Source organism: Neodiprion virginianus, chromosome 2 (assembly GCF_021901495.1).
Source record: "Neodiprion virginianus isolate iyNeoVirg1 chromosome 2, iyNeoVirg1.1, whole genome shotgun sequence".
NCBI lineage: Eukaryota > Metazoa > Arthropoda > Insecta > Hymenoptera > Diprionidae > Neodiprion > Neodiprion virginianus.
The window spans coordinates 21,451,516-21,466,009 of NC_060878.1; the positions used below are offsets into that span (position 1 = coordinate 21,451,516).

Sequence of the window (14,494 nt, forward strand, 5' to 3'; positions counted from 1 at the left end):
GACGCGACCGTCGAACCGTAACCCCGATACGTCAGCAACCGGCGTGATTCGGAAGCAGCCGCCGGAACCGCAACCTAGCCGAATTAGCCCGCGAAATATACCGCCAGAATTCCTTCCCGGCAATGATGCACCGGCTAAGCCGGCGCCCGTTCAGCAGCCGCCGTTGAGATCACGGGACTATCATCCGGCGAATCCGCCACCATTTGACTACCGCACAGGGAATTCTCCCCCTTACGAATATCGCGACGCACCGCCGCTGCGGAGACCTGCCTTCCGCAACCAGGGTTTCGAGGACAGCCAATATAACTTCCCGCGACCGAGCATGAACAGTAACTTCGCATCACCGTCTAGACCGACAGCGTTAGCAGCGTACGAAGTTATGAGGAAATGGAATCTCAAGTTTTCGGGAACGCGTAACGAGGACGCCGAAGCATTTCTCGCACGTATAGACGAGGGCCGATCGCTCATTAACATTCGCGACGAGGATATTTTAAATAGCATCCCCTTCTTTATGTCAGGTGTCGCAATTTACTGGTTCCGCAACAAATGCGAAACGTGGCATTCTTTTGCAGAATTTAAAGCCGCATGGCGCCGTAGATTTGTCAATCCGGAATTGCAGTTCGCATTGAGGGAGGAAATTCGTAGACGAACCCAGGGCGAATTCGAGTCAGTCGCCGATTATTTGACATATATGAGGGCGTATTTCGACAGATTGAGGCCCGCGTGGTCGGAAGAGGAACAGTTAGATTACGCATACCGCAACTTACTACCGCGATTACAGGTTGCAATTCGACGAGACGAATTACAGGACCTTGATGAATTAGAAGACATTACGAGTCGGATAGAGATCAGCTTCCGCGCAGCAAATAATTATCAAGCACCGCCAACCCCGGAACGATCGGTACTACCCGAATTAGCTTACCGCGGGCAAAGAAACCCAAGGCCTTCTCGCAATAATTTCGCATTACCAGAACCATCTCCCCTGTAGTCGTTGAACTCAGCGACGTAGTTAGTAACAAGGTGATTGGGAAAACCCATATTGGGCATTTAAAGGCATATCGTAACAATTAGACTTGACTTTCGTCTATTTTAATGCAATTTTTTTTTATCTTCCGTACCGCAAACTTTTTTTTTCTTCTCGCAAAAACCCATAGCTCAGGCTACGTTCTTTTTTCTCTTCCCTTCTCGCAAACGTTTTTTTTATCGCTAATATTCATTTCCTTTGTATTACCGCAATTTTTTCTTATTACCGCAATTTTTTTTCTTATTACCGCGATTTTTTTTATTACCGCAATTTTCTTATTATCGCACATTTTTTTTTTACCGCAAAAGTGTTCTTTTTTTTTGCCGCTAGGCTTTTGTAAATAAACCATCTTATTACCGCTACACAATTATTTTCTCACTGATGTAGTAGCAGTGATCCACCTTATCACATGTATCCAATCACTCACGGTGCGCCCACGATCCACTCCTGAATTCTGTCATATTCACCGATACTGGGTCAATTAACCCCACTCTCGTAAATCGGTTACAAAACAACGTCCAACAATTAAAACCCCACTCGACCCTAACATCATGACTTCGTCGGAATTGAAGAAAGTAAAAACTAAAGAAACCGGCTCTCGGTAAAATAAACGCCTGAATTCTACCGCGTCATCGTTGCGATGTCTAGACATATAACGCAGTGACAACTTGAGGTCAAAACTCCTTTTGTCGCAATTATCTTAAAAATAACGATTACAATTTTTTTTTGGTCGCATTACCCAGAATAACACCTTACATGAGGCTAATATTTCAATATCGCTCTATACCGCATAAATTGTCTGGACTCCTCTGCAACAACACCCTTCAACCAAGCAATCGAATCAATCAACTTTCTACCTTCTCGCAAAAATTTAGCTCATCCTTTCGCTTCCTTCACTCACAACCGATCAGGTCAACAGTAGAACTTGGAAAACTATGTTTCGCCAAGAGTCAGCAAGCCGTACTCCAAAGTCTCTCAACTAAGTCAAGTATCGCATGGATTTTCAATTTCAATCCTATCTATCGCAACTATCTCTAACATCTCTAACGATCATCTAGTCACATGCAAAAGTAAGTAGTCAACATATTGGTTTCCGAATGGCAAAGGACCTCCTCGGTCCCCCGTAAGGAGGGGGGAGTTGTGACGTGGTATTTCGTACCACGTCACTTTGTTTAATTATCGCATTTCCCTAGGTGCAGATATCGCTAAAAATAACGAAAGCACGTCTGAGGCCAATACTCCAAAAATGAACGACTAATTATCTTCAAGTTGAATTCTCTTTACTGAGCTAACTGTATGCTATTTTCTAATTCTGTAATGCTCTACGAGAACCATCCGCGAGACCTTCGCGTCAAGATACCAGGACACTGCCTGACAGGGGTCAAGTACCAGTTCAACATCGACCACAACCGACTACAGACGAACGAATACCGCTGAAACCACTCCCGATGGACGCCTATCTGGTTGTCGAACAGGGTCGTGCGTGATGCACAAACAGCACCTTCAACTATTCGAGACTTATCGGCCAGGAGCCGAACCACGAACGAATGCTTCTACCGCTCGGATGCATCGTTAGGCGGCGTACGGGGCTGTACGTCAAAAACACAACAAAGCCTCCCATTGACGATACTTATCAGCCTGGAGCTGAACCGACCCTAACATCTACTTAGTCGTTGACTATCAAATAGAGGACGGTTTTCTCTTGACAAACTGTCCTATCGAAGGACCGCGGCGTGGAATAGGCTAATCATATGCTGACCACGTGGATCTGGTGGATCTGGTGTGGGGATCCGGGTTGAGGGCCATCACCACCAGATCGTTCCGGCATGAGGGCTTCGATGAGCGAGGGCCGGGATGCAGCGCCGACGAAATAGCTACAACGGGGAGTACCAGTAAAGCAAGGAGTGAGTTACAGTCGATCGAAAGTCCAAAGGACCGGTGACGTAATATTGCCGCACACCTCAATATCGCAACACATGAGCAGTACGACCTCCCCTCTCATCAACGATACCGCACAGCTGAAGGAAAAACATCTCTAACCACCTTCCGACGTCCCGATACCTCGATACCTGTCGTCGAGGGAGAAGAAAAACAAGCGGCGAGGGATTATCGCCGCCTACCCGTGGACCGGACCTACGCGACCTGTTGGTCCAATTAGAATACCGCAAATTTTAGGAAGAATCACGTGACAGCAGCTCGACGAAAATCAGGATCATCGCTCATCTCGTCACTCTACGTTCAGTTACTGATACTAACAGACGTGTTCTTATTATCGCTACCAAAGTTCGTCGTACCGCTATTGTATCGCATCGCATTCTCTAGTACCTGTTATATCTTCGTTTAAGTAAGTGAGGTTCCTTTTCTATTTTGTGAAGCCACGAGATTACTTGCAATATATCGTACCTTTACCTTTATCTCTTTCTCTCTTTACCTTGCAGTTGGTCTGCTTGAGCCAATTGGGCTCGTATCTTTTCTCTTTATCTTGCAGTTGGTCTGCTTGAGCCACCTGGGCTCGTACCTTATTCTCTCTTATCTCTTATCTTGTCCCTCTCTCTGTCTTATTGCAAGTAACTTCGCGACTAGTTGACTATTACTTACGCATTGTAGTGACTATTGTTTATTTTATTATCTTTCTCTTCTGGAATATTTGAGTGTCTAATATCGCTGTCTAGCAGCGCGTTCCGTTGAAGGATCAATTTTTATCTTAGCTACTGAGCATTGCTATTTTGTTATATTTTCTCTGATTAGTTTCTATCTGTCTCTTTACCTATTATCGTTGATTATCGTATCTTAGTGAGTGTACCGCGGGAGCGATCTTATATCGCTGCGCGGTCCCGCTCGTCGTTCATTTGACATTGGAGTATTGTGCCGTATCGCATAACATCTTTTTCACTATTTTCTTCGCTAATATCGCTGATCGTAGTTGTCCGTAGTCTATTTGGTTTGCTGTACGTTGCATATCAATTATCTTGAATAATGTTTACCTTATCTTGAATTACCTTTTATCGTACCGAATATTATCTCTCTTTCTCTCGCACTTACCGCAAACTAGAGACTACGTATTATCTTTTAGTACCTATATCTTATGATAATTTCCTATTTTGACCTGTCGCTTGAATTTACCTTGTAATTCATAATTCCCTGTCTGCCTATTTCTGATCATTCTGGTAATGTGATAACTATCACAATTTTTGTATTTCGCATGTGTTTATAATCGCTTCTCATATTTTATGATTTATATGCTTACCGCTTAATTCAAGTACAGTATATCTTTTTCTGTTCTGCCTATCTATCATGAAACCGTGTTAATCATTACCGTTAGTTTCGCGAGCTTGCGCATATTTCCCGCTTATTCGGAAAACGTTCCGTTAATTGTTAACTCTCTCGCTTAACTTTTCTCTGGCTGTGAATATTGTTAATGATCGCATTTATCGTAATTGTATCTCAATCTCTTCAGCTACTTGCTTGTCATTAAACTTATCGCTTCTTGTTTAATATATTTGATATTATTCCTGCTTCACCTGTTTCTTATTTTATCTATTGGATTCGACTCCGCCCCTCTACCATTATCTTGTCTTTCTGAGCGAACTGTGCAAAACCGTCGTAGAACCTGACCTCACCTTTATCTATTACCTTCACCTTTACCTTTGTCTTTTTCTCTAATTATCTATTTTTGACGCATGTGCGTCTGGCGCCCAACAATCGTATCTTTCTCCCTTAGTATCTCTCTCTCTATCAAATTATTCAGGTTAGTGACTGCGCCAGGGTAACCAATTATTGTTCTATCGTTTTACCCTCAACTTTATATGAAAAATATTGGTTACAATACATATATATGTATTGTAACGTGGCGTTTCAGAATCGCCCGTCACAAGGGCACACAACCGCTATTATTTTTAATTTACGCGTCCTCAGCAGGGTACTCCAAACGAACTCGATACAAAATAGGCAATATTTACTTTTAACTAATTCTTTTCTGTAAATTCTTTATTTCGCGCTTCGGCGCAAGCTAACAAGGTACTTGGACGACTACGTTCCCGATCAACACGGGACCACTATCTACCGTTTGCAGCTCTCGACGACTTCGCCTACTGACGGTCTCACCAGACTACACTGGCTACCTTGGTGCACCTTTATATACACCTGGGGGTAGCATCCATCCGAACCTTCCGTATCGCCTCGACTGCCGGTGAACAGGGAGATAAAAATCCTCCCGGCGGCCGGGGGCATCGTTCTTCAAAGAGGAACTAGCCGCCTCCCTATCGACGAGGACCGATTGTGTGGGTCGTGGTCCACGGTTTGGCCAACCGTCTGACTGCACGACCTCAGGTACAGGCAGCTAGCTACTGCCTGTACCAAAGCCGGTGGAGGTGAACAATGAGGCGTCACTCTCCACCCGCTAACTTTGACCGAGAGGCACCCTCTGTATGCCTCTGTCGAAGAAGTCCCCGAGGATAGGCAGCCTGGACTGCAAACTGGAGCGACTATGTAACCGTACGAGTTGGCGTCAACGACGAAATCGCGAGCAGCACATTGCACAACATCTAGCGGTAATTTTTGGAAAACGTACGACCACGCAGTAACCGATATTCGCCACAGGGGGATGGCCTATTTGCGGTGGGGGTCAAGCGACCAATCAAAGAAGAAGAATCACCTCACGACAACCGCGAGATCGGCGAGCTGAACTACGACCTGCTATTCTACGCTCGACCTGTTGAGGAACAGCTTCAGTTTTCCAATCGCTCTCCCGACCTCTCTACCGTTTTAAGCTACCGTTCTACCGTCTATCTTACCGCTATCGTTCTACCGTCTATCCTACCGCTACCTTTATCTTTCTAAATTCTTTTCCTTCTCTTTTCCTTTCCTTCCCAGTTTTGTTATCCTTTAGTATAATTTAAATTAAAATCAGTTTGTGTGCCTGAGATCGACCGTTAAGGTAAGGCTTTTGCCTTTGAATTGTACTGTTACGAAGTTGCTCACAATTTCTATTCTTTCTCGTAATATTTATCGATTTTGCGTGAATCATGGTCCACGGTTAAAGTTGCTGTAAGCCGCCGTGTGGCTGCATGATTTCAGTAATTCATTATTTTCGTATCTGAGCGACCTCGTAACTGCCAAATAATTATCTCTTGTATCTATGACTTTTCTAATTATTTGTGAATCTCTATTATTTTGCTTCCGTACTTTCTATCGTATTTTGAGCCCTATTGGCTTCATATTTTATTCCATATTCTTCTTGTAATAGTAGTGTGCTTCATATTTTATTTCCGTTATTGCTTATTATATTTTTATTTATTTTTGTACCTATTGTATCGTAAATCGAGTTCCTTGGAGTACAAGCGAGCGTAGAATCACCCTTTAGATATTACCGCATTTTCCTTTATTATTATTGACCATTTTATGCTATTTTTGCCTGTTATTTATTTGCCTGTATTTTGTTAAATTAAGTTCTGTAAACTATTCTTTTGTATTGCGGTGTATTTTTGTATATTTCTCTATTTTGTAAATTCTCCGAAATTCTCTCACTCTCATAACTTTATATTTTGGTATTCTCTCAAAAGTTATGTTTAGGAATTCACTATTTAATTCCTCAATTATGTAATGATTATAAGTTATCGAATCTACCGTATGAATAACTCTACCGAAGGCTACCGAGTCGATCGTTTGCCAACTTAGTAAATTGTTACTAACTGTCAATCTCTCATCTTGGTTATGATTTATGGTAAATTTGTCGTACCTCTACCGAACTACCGTTTCGTTGTTTTCTACCGATCGCAGTAAAATTCTCTCGTTCTAATTAACAGAATAATAATTTTCGTAGTGTCATTTGCAACTTGGGTAAGATCACGTCGCCCAGTGACGTGTAGTTCTAAGTCAACTCTTGCATTATATCGCATCTCTCGGCCTACGTCTATTTTTCTCTGTTAACTACCGTCTCTCGTGTTAAAGCTACCGTTTACTGCTTTTCTACCGATATTTTTATAAACAACGATTACCTGTTTTATTTACTACCGCTACCGATAACATCTCACTTATGTAACCTTCTCGAGAATACATGATCGACTGACTTATTCATTTTCCTTTTAACTGGAGTTTATTCTTTATTTGGTTATCTTCTTTAATTCTGGAATTACTGCTAGCTGCCTTGACCTCCGCCACTCTACCGGGATGTACGCGATCGTACCTGTGCCTAGCCAGCCATACAACGGGTTCTCTACTTATCCCTTTTGTACTATCTTGTGTTAATTTTATTGATTTATATTATTATTTGAGAATCGACGCTAATGCGTCTGGCGCCCAACTTAATTATTTTGTTGTGTTTTAATATTGCGGATGAGTAGAGAATCGCGCCAAAGTGTCAACGGTGAGTCCTCGTCCGAAAATAACAAAATCTAGCGTTACAAATTAGCGCTCGACGAGGGGCAGAAAAGACTTAACGTTACAAATTGGCGCCCAACGTGGGGCCCACAAAAGGCCAGCTCAGAAAAATTTCAGTTAATAATTCAATTAAAAACTTGAGAGAGAATAAGAGAGAGAGAGAGTGAAAGAGAGAAATTATCATTAACAAAAGAAACCTTTTCCCGCTTTTATTCAGTCAGTTACTAACCTAAAGATTCAAAAAGATCTGGAAAAACAGTTGATATTGAGTGACCAATCGACCCCAAATATTTAAATATTTAGCGGACGGAACGTCCCGGATTAAAGATATTATTCCAACGACGGTATAATCCCCCGCGAGTCTTACTTCTAGCCGACGCATTGTTCGCGGAGAGCAGCGTGCGGCGCAAACAATTTTTTTTATTCACCCGCAATAGTTGTTGACAACTCACGAGCGAGACCGTGTTTATTGTTCGTGACCGCGTATTGACACTTAGGATCATCCGTGTTCGTTACAAGCAGTTTTGTAAATAGTAAACAACAATACATGCCTTCGTTGCCGTCTGTAAAGGACGCGTGGATATATTTGTTAACTGCAGCGGAATTACGTCACGAGCTAAGACAGCGTGCATTATCAGCAGAAGGAACTTTACCGACTTTACGAGATCGTTTAATCCGATTCTACCGAATTTCTCGCGGAGAAATGACTGATCCTGCGACTCCCGATAAAACGATGCTTGGCGCCGAAGCCGACCCCTCGTCTTTACAAATACCGACGGACGAGAGGCAAAGCCCACAATCGACGCGTGAAATCAGAATAAGCACGGAAAGTCATAGGTCGTTAAATAATACTTCTCCCGGTGATATGCATGATTCATTGTCGAACCAAAACAGCGCTCCGGCTATCGATGTTAGAAGTTCTTTGGAACACCGAACGCAAAATATAGACACTGCGCGAGAATACCTCCCGATACCGCCTAGTTTTACACCGCGTCGCGAAGCTCCCTCGTTCCATCATAACATGCCGCGTTTTAATAATAACACCCCAAATACGCTCGCCGCACACGAGGCTATGCGAAAATGGAATCTAAGATTTGCAGGAACGCGTAATGAAGATTCCGAAGCTTTCTTAACGCGAATAGAGGAGGGTAGAACTTTGTTTAATTTACGCGATAATGATATTCTTAACAGTCTCCCGTTTTTCCTCTCTGGAGTAGCTTTATACTGGTTCCGAAACAAACGCCCTCAATGGCACGATTTCTCCGATTTTGAACGCGCTTGGCGTTATAGGTTCGGCGATCCGAATTTACAATTCACATTGCGTGAAGAGATCCGTAACCGTACGCAAGGCGAAAACGAGTCAGTCGTTGATTACCTTACCTATATGCGTTCGTATTTTAATCGATTAAATCCCAGATTCTCACACGACGAGGAGATGGATTATGCCTATCGAAACCTGCTACCGCGCTTTCAAGTATTGATAAGAAGAAGAGAGCTCGAAGATCTGGATGATTTAGAGGATATCGCCCGACAATTAGAGACGAGTTTTGCGGCTAGTAACAGATATCACGTACCACCGATTCCCGAAAACTCACTGCTACCGGAACTAGCATATCGCGGAACACGCGCTAACTCTCGTCAATCGCGATTCGCGTTAGCCAACTTACATCTAGGGGACGAACCAAACGATGATGTTAATGCTGCGTATAGAACACCTATTCGAGAAAATCGATCAAACCTGAACATCAATAGAAGACCCCCGGATCCTAGACCTAACCCGCGTTATAACCAACGACCACCTAGGAATAATACCGGCCACCGGAATCATTACCGTCAAAATGAAAATCCGAATAACGTTAACTCGCCTGTAACTTCTACCGCTCCATCTACCGGTTCCAATCCATTTCTACCGTCTACCGAACAAATAACTGCACGCACAAGCTCCAGATTTGTGTGTTACAATTGCCAGCAACCTGGTCATCATCAGAGACAGTGCACCGCACCCCGCACAAAATTCTGCTTCACGTGCGGATTGACAGGATATACCCGAGCCACATGTCCCCGGTGTGCGGAAAACTACCACGGGAACCGCGCGCAAGGGCAACCTCGGAACCCAGACTCACAATAGAGCCCAAAACCTCGCTCGAACAAATTATCAGACCTTGTTCTTTAGCTACCGAAATTAATAATACTACCGAAATTATTAATACTACCGAAATTATTAATACTACCGAAATTGATAATACTACCAAAGATATTGATGCTACCGAAATTATTAATACTACCGACATTATTAATACTACTACCGGTCCACCTATTGAACAAACTGACTTCTGCAGTCCAGTCTACCCGCTTCACGGGAAACCACTGTTGTTTCTGATTCTCAAAATATACGATTTACGTGTAATGGCCTTGTTTGATTGCGGTTCATCACGAACCTTTGTAAATTTAAAAACTTCGGCATTGATCGAATCGAGAGGCTTTCTAATTCAAAAATCTCATAGCGGAGCAGTCGTAACGGCCGCTGGCCGAAAGGCTGACGTCACGGGTGAAATAATCGTGCCGATAGAATTGGAAGGAACTACCCGCGATATTCACGTCCGCGTTATACCTTCCCTTAGCTTTGATTGCATAATAGGTCTAGATTTCATTCACACATTTGACATAATAGTAGATTTCACAGAACCTAACTGGTCATTCAAGCATAATTCTCCCGTAACTTATAAATTTCAAACACACTCCCGATTTACTCCCGATACCCAATGCAACGGAATTGTAGCTCTGAACGACGAGCAGACCGTCAAATTACGGAATTTATTAAAAACAGAGATAGCTCCAGCGTCCGATAAAATAGGTGCGACTAATTTGGCCACGCACCACATAGACGTAGGTGACCATCCCGCGATTAGGCAACGAGCGTATCGAGTATCGCCAAAAATACAAGAAGCTATCGATGAGGAGGTTGATAAAATGCTCGCTAACGGAATTATCGAACCCTCGCATAGCGAATGGGCAAGTCCGATTGTAATGGTTAAAAAACCAAATGGCTCCTACCGTTTTTGTATTGACTTCCGGCAGGTAAATCAGGCATCCAAAAAGGACGCGTATCCGCTACCGCGAATGGACAGCATTCTGGACAAACTTCGATCCGCCCGGTATATTTCGACTATCGACCTAAGTCAGGCATATTTTCAAATCCCTTTAACTCAAGCGAGTCGCGAGGTAACTGCTTTCATTGTTCCCGGTAAAGGACTTTTTCACTTTACGCGAACGCCGTACGGATTAACCGGAGCACCGGCTACGTTCCAACGGTTGTTAGATCGCTTAATTGGACCAGACATGGACCCATACGCTTTCGCCTATCTGGACGACATTATCATCGCCACAAAAACATTTGACGAACATCTCGAATGGTTACGGTGCGTTTTACGAACTATCCGACACGCGAACCTCACGGTCAACCCTGATAAATGTGAATTTTGTTGCGCTGAAGTTAAATATCTCGGCTTTCTAGTTAACGAATATGGGTTACAAATAGACCCAGACAAAATAGCTCCCGTTGTAAATTATCCGGTTCCACATACGGTAAAACAACTACGTCGATTTTTAGGAATGGCTTCTTGGTACCGAAGGTTTATTCCAAATCTTGCCTCGATAACCGAACCACTGACGCGGCTTTTGCGAAAAACCCAATTATGGACTTGGGCTGAATCGCAATCTCTTGCTTTTGAAGAAATTAAAAACCGATTAACTACCGCTCCGACGCTATCGTGCCCCGATTTCAATATTCCTTTCGTAGTACAAACCGATGCTAGCAATTGCGGACTAGGCGCCGTTTTAACTCAAACCGACCAAGACGGAGAACACGTGATCGCATACGCGAGCAGAACCCTATCGGATGCCGAAAGGAAGTACTCTGCTACCGAACTAGAATGCCTTGCCGTTATCTGGGCAATCGGAAAATTCCGCCCGTATATCGAAGGGTACCATTTCACGGTCGTGACCGACCATAGCAGCCTCCAATGGCTTCACAAGCGAAAGAATCCTACCGGTCGATTAGCTAGATGGTCACTAGAATTACTTGGCTATGATTTCACTACCGTATACCGTAAAGGCGCCTTGAATCACGTGCCGGACGCCCTCTCCCGAATCCCGGAACCTGATGTCGTTTTAAATTCATTTTCTACCGCCGATGAAGCTACCGCCACTATCGTACCAGATCAATTAACCTGGTACGACCGCCGGAAACGCGACGTCGAAAACACTCCCGGAAAGTTCCCGGATTGGAAAATAGAGACTGGTCATCTATACGTTCGACGCACAGATCCTTTAATCGGTACAGTAGTACAAGACCTAAACGATTGGAAATTAGTCATACCCGAAGAGCAACGCGAAACCGTTTTACAAGGAGCTCACGATGACCCTCAATCCGGTCATCCGGGAATAGAGAAAACCTACCGCCGTTTAGCTACCCGTTATTACTGGTGCCAAAATTTAATGGACCCTATCGAATCTCCCGTTTTCTCTCTCCGGTGGTGGTTGAACTACAACAAGTAGATGGGAATAATGTAGTGGGAAAAGTGCATGTAAAAGACCTAAAAGACCTATAAAACTTAGCCTAAGAATCGGCCACCCTAAGTGCCCTCCAGTTAAATTTCTTTTCTAAATTCCATTTCGGCCTATTTAATTCAAAATTCTATTTCGACCTTTCAGTTTTACTAAATTCACGTAAATTCATTTTTCTTTCTCGCTACCGATTTTTCTTTTCTATCGTCTATCTACCGTTTGTTAATTTCTCTACCGTCTCTACCGTCTTCAGCTACCGTCAACCTACCGTAAAGATCTAACTTCATTTCCGCAACGCTAAGCTATCGGAAAACTTAACTCTACCTTCACCGTTCCAGTCATTGTCTAAATTCCACTTTATTTCTACCGTTTGATTTATCCTCAAATGCGTAACTTCATTTCTACCGATTTAAGCTACCGTCAAAACTTTACTTCAGTTCTACCGTTTCGAACGGTCGTAAAAATTTAACTTTATTCCTACCGATTTAAGCTACCGTGAAAAAACTCCGATTCTGACTTATTCCGTCGACGTCACCTGTTTCGTAATCACTCTAAACAACCCTCTATATCAACTGATTTCTCGCAAAAACCGTCACTGACTGAGGTAAAGGCAAAACTTTTAAACCAAAAGCAAAAACCAACAATCACCGCTCGGTTGTACAAGCCAAAAAAATTACCTAACTCGCCTTTTGTGTGATCTTTTACCATACTTTTCTGATTTTATTAACTGACGCACACTATCATACGTTAAAAACTACCGAAGCATACGCGTTTTCCATTTCTATTGTCTCTTACGTAATTTCCGTTAATTCTTTTTGCTGGTGTTGTCAATGGACAACGAATTCAATTATTCGTCAGTTTACGGGTCAGCCTCCATGATTTCTAATAAGAGCCTTCGTGACTTTACCTAGGTAGAAGACCTGCCCGGTCTCCCACTGGGGGGAGGGAGTTGTAACGTGGCGTTTCAGAATCGCCCGTCACAAGGGCACACAACCGCTATTATTTTTAATTTACGCGTCCTCAGCAGGGTACTCCAAACGAACTCGATACAAAATAGGCAATATTTACTTTTAACTAATTCTTTTCTGTAAATTCTTTATTTCGCGCTTCGGCGCAAGCTAACAAGGTACTTGGACGACTACGTTCCCGATCAACACGGGACCACTATCTACCGTTTGCAGCTCTCGACGACTTCGCCTACTGACGGTCTCACCAGACTACACTGGCTACCTTGGTGCACCTTTATATACACCTGGGGGTAGCATCCATCCGAACCTTCCGTATCGCCTCGACTGCCGGTGAACAGGGAGATAAAAATCCTCCCGGCGGCCGGGGGCATCGTTCTTCAAAGAGGAACTAGCCGCCTCCCTATCGACGAGGACCGATTGTGTGGGTCGTGGTCCACGGTTTGGCCAACCGTCTGACTGCACGACCTCAGGTACAGGCAGCTAGCTACTGCCTGTACCAAAGCCGGTGGAGGTGAACAATGAGGCGTCACTCTCCACCCGCTAACTTTGACCGAGAGGCACCCTCTGTATGCCTCTGTCGAAGAAGTCCCCGAGGATAGGCAGCCTGGACTGCAAACTGGAGCGACTATGTAACCGTACGAGTTGGCGTCAACGACGAAATCGCGAGCAGCACATTGCACAACATCTAGCGGTAATTTTTGGAAAACGTACGACCACGCAGTAACCGATATTCGCCACAGGGGGATGGCCTATTTGCGGTGGGGGTCAAGCGACCAATCAAAGAAGAAGAATCACCTCACGACAACCGCGAGATCGGCGAGCTGAACTACGACCTGCTATTCTACGCTCGACCTGTTGAGGAACAGCTTCAGTTTTCCAATCGCTCTCCCGACCTCTCTACCGTTTTAAGCTACCGTTCTACCGTCTATCTTACCGCTATCGTTCTACCGTCTATCCTACCGCTACCTTTATCTTTCTAAATTCTTTTCCTTCTCTTTTCCTTTCCTTCCCAGTTTTGTTATCCTTTAGTATAATTTAAATTAAAATCAGTTTGTGTGCCTGAGATCGACCGTTAAGGTAAGGCTTTTGCCTTTGAATTGTACTGTTACGAAGTTGCTCACAATTTCTATTCTTTCTCGTAATATTTATCGATTTTGCGTGAATCATGGTCCACGGTTAAAGTTGCTGTAAGCCGCCGTGTGGCTGCATGATTTCAGTAATTCATTATTTTCGTATCTGAGCGACCTCGTAACTGCCAAATAATTATCTCTTGTATCTATGACTTTTCTAATTATTTGTGAATCTCTATTATTTTGCTTCCGTACTTTCTATCGTATTTTGAGCCCTATTGGCTTCATATTTTATTCCATATTCTTCTTGTAATAGTAGTGTGCTTCATATTTTATTTCCGTTATTGCTTATTATATTTTTATTTATTTTTGTACCTATTGTATCGTAAATCGAGTTCCTTGGAGTACAAGCGAGCGTAGAATCACCCTTTAGATATTACCGCATTTTCCTTTATTATTATTGACCATTTTATGCTATTTTTGCCTGT

At 43.4% G+C, this 14,494-nt stretch overlaps 1 long non-coding RNA gene across 1 annotated transcript; it reads right to left on the reverse strand.

The window, feature by feature from the left end:
• Positions 1-5,595: 5,595 nt before the first annotated feature.
• On the reverse strand, positions 5,596-13,890 carry LOC124299392 (uncharacterized). Its single transcript, XR_006906992.1, has 2 exons — positions 13,851-13,890; positions 5,596-5,849 (listed from the first exon to the last, which is right to left on the reverse strand). It is a non-coding gene; the product is annotated as an uncharacterized LOC124299392 (long non-coding RNA).
• Between the last annotated feature and the right edge of the window lie 604 nt (positions 13,891-14,494).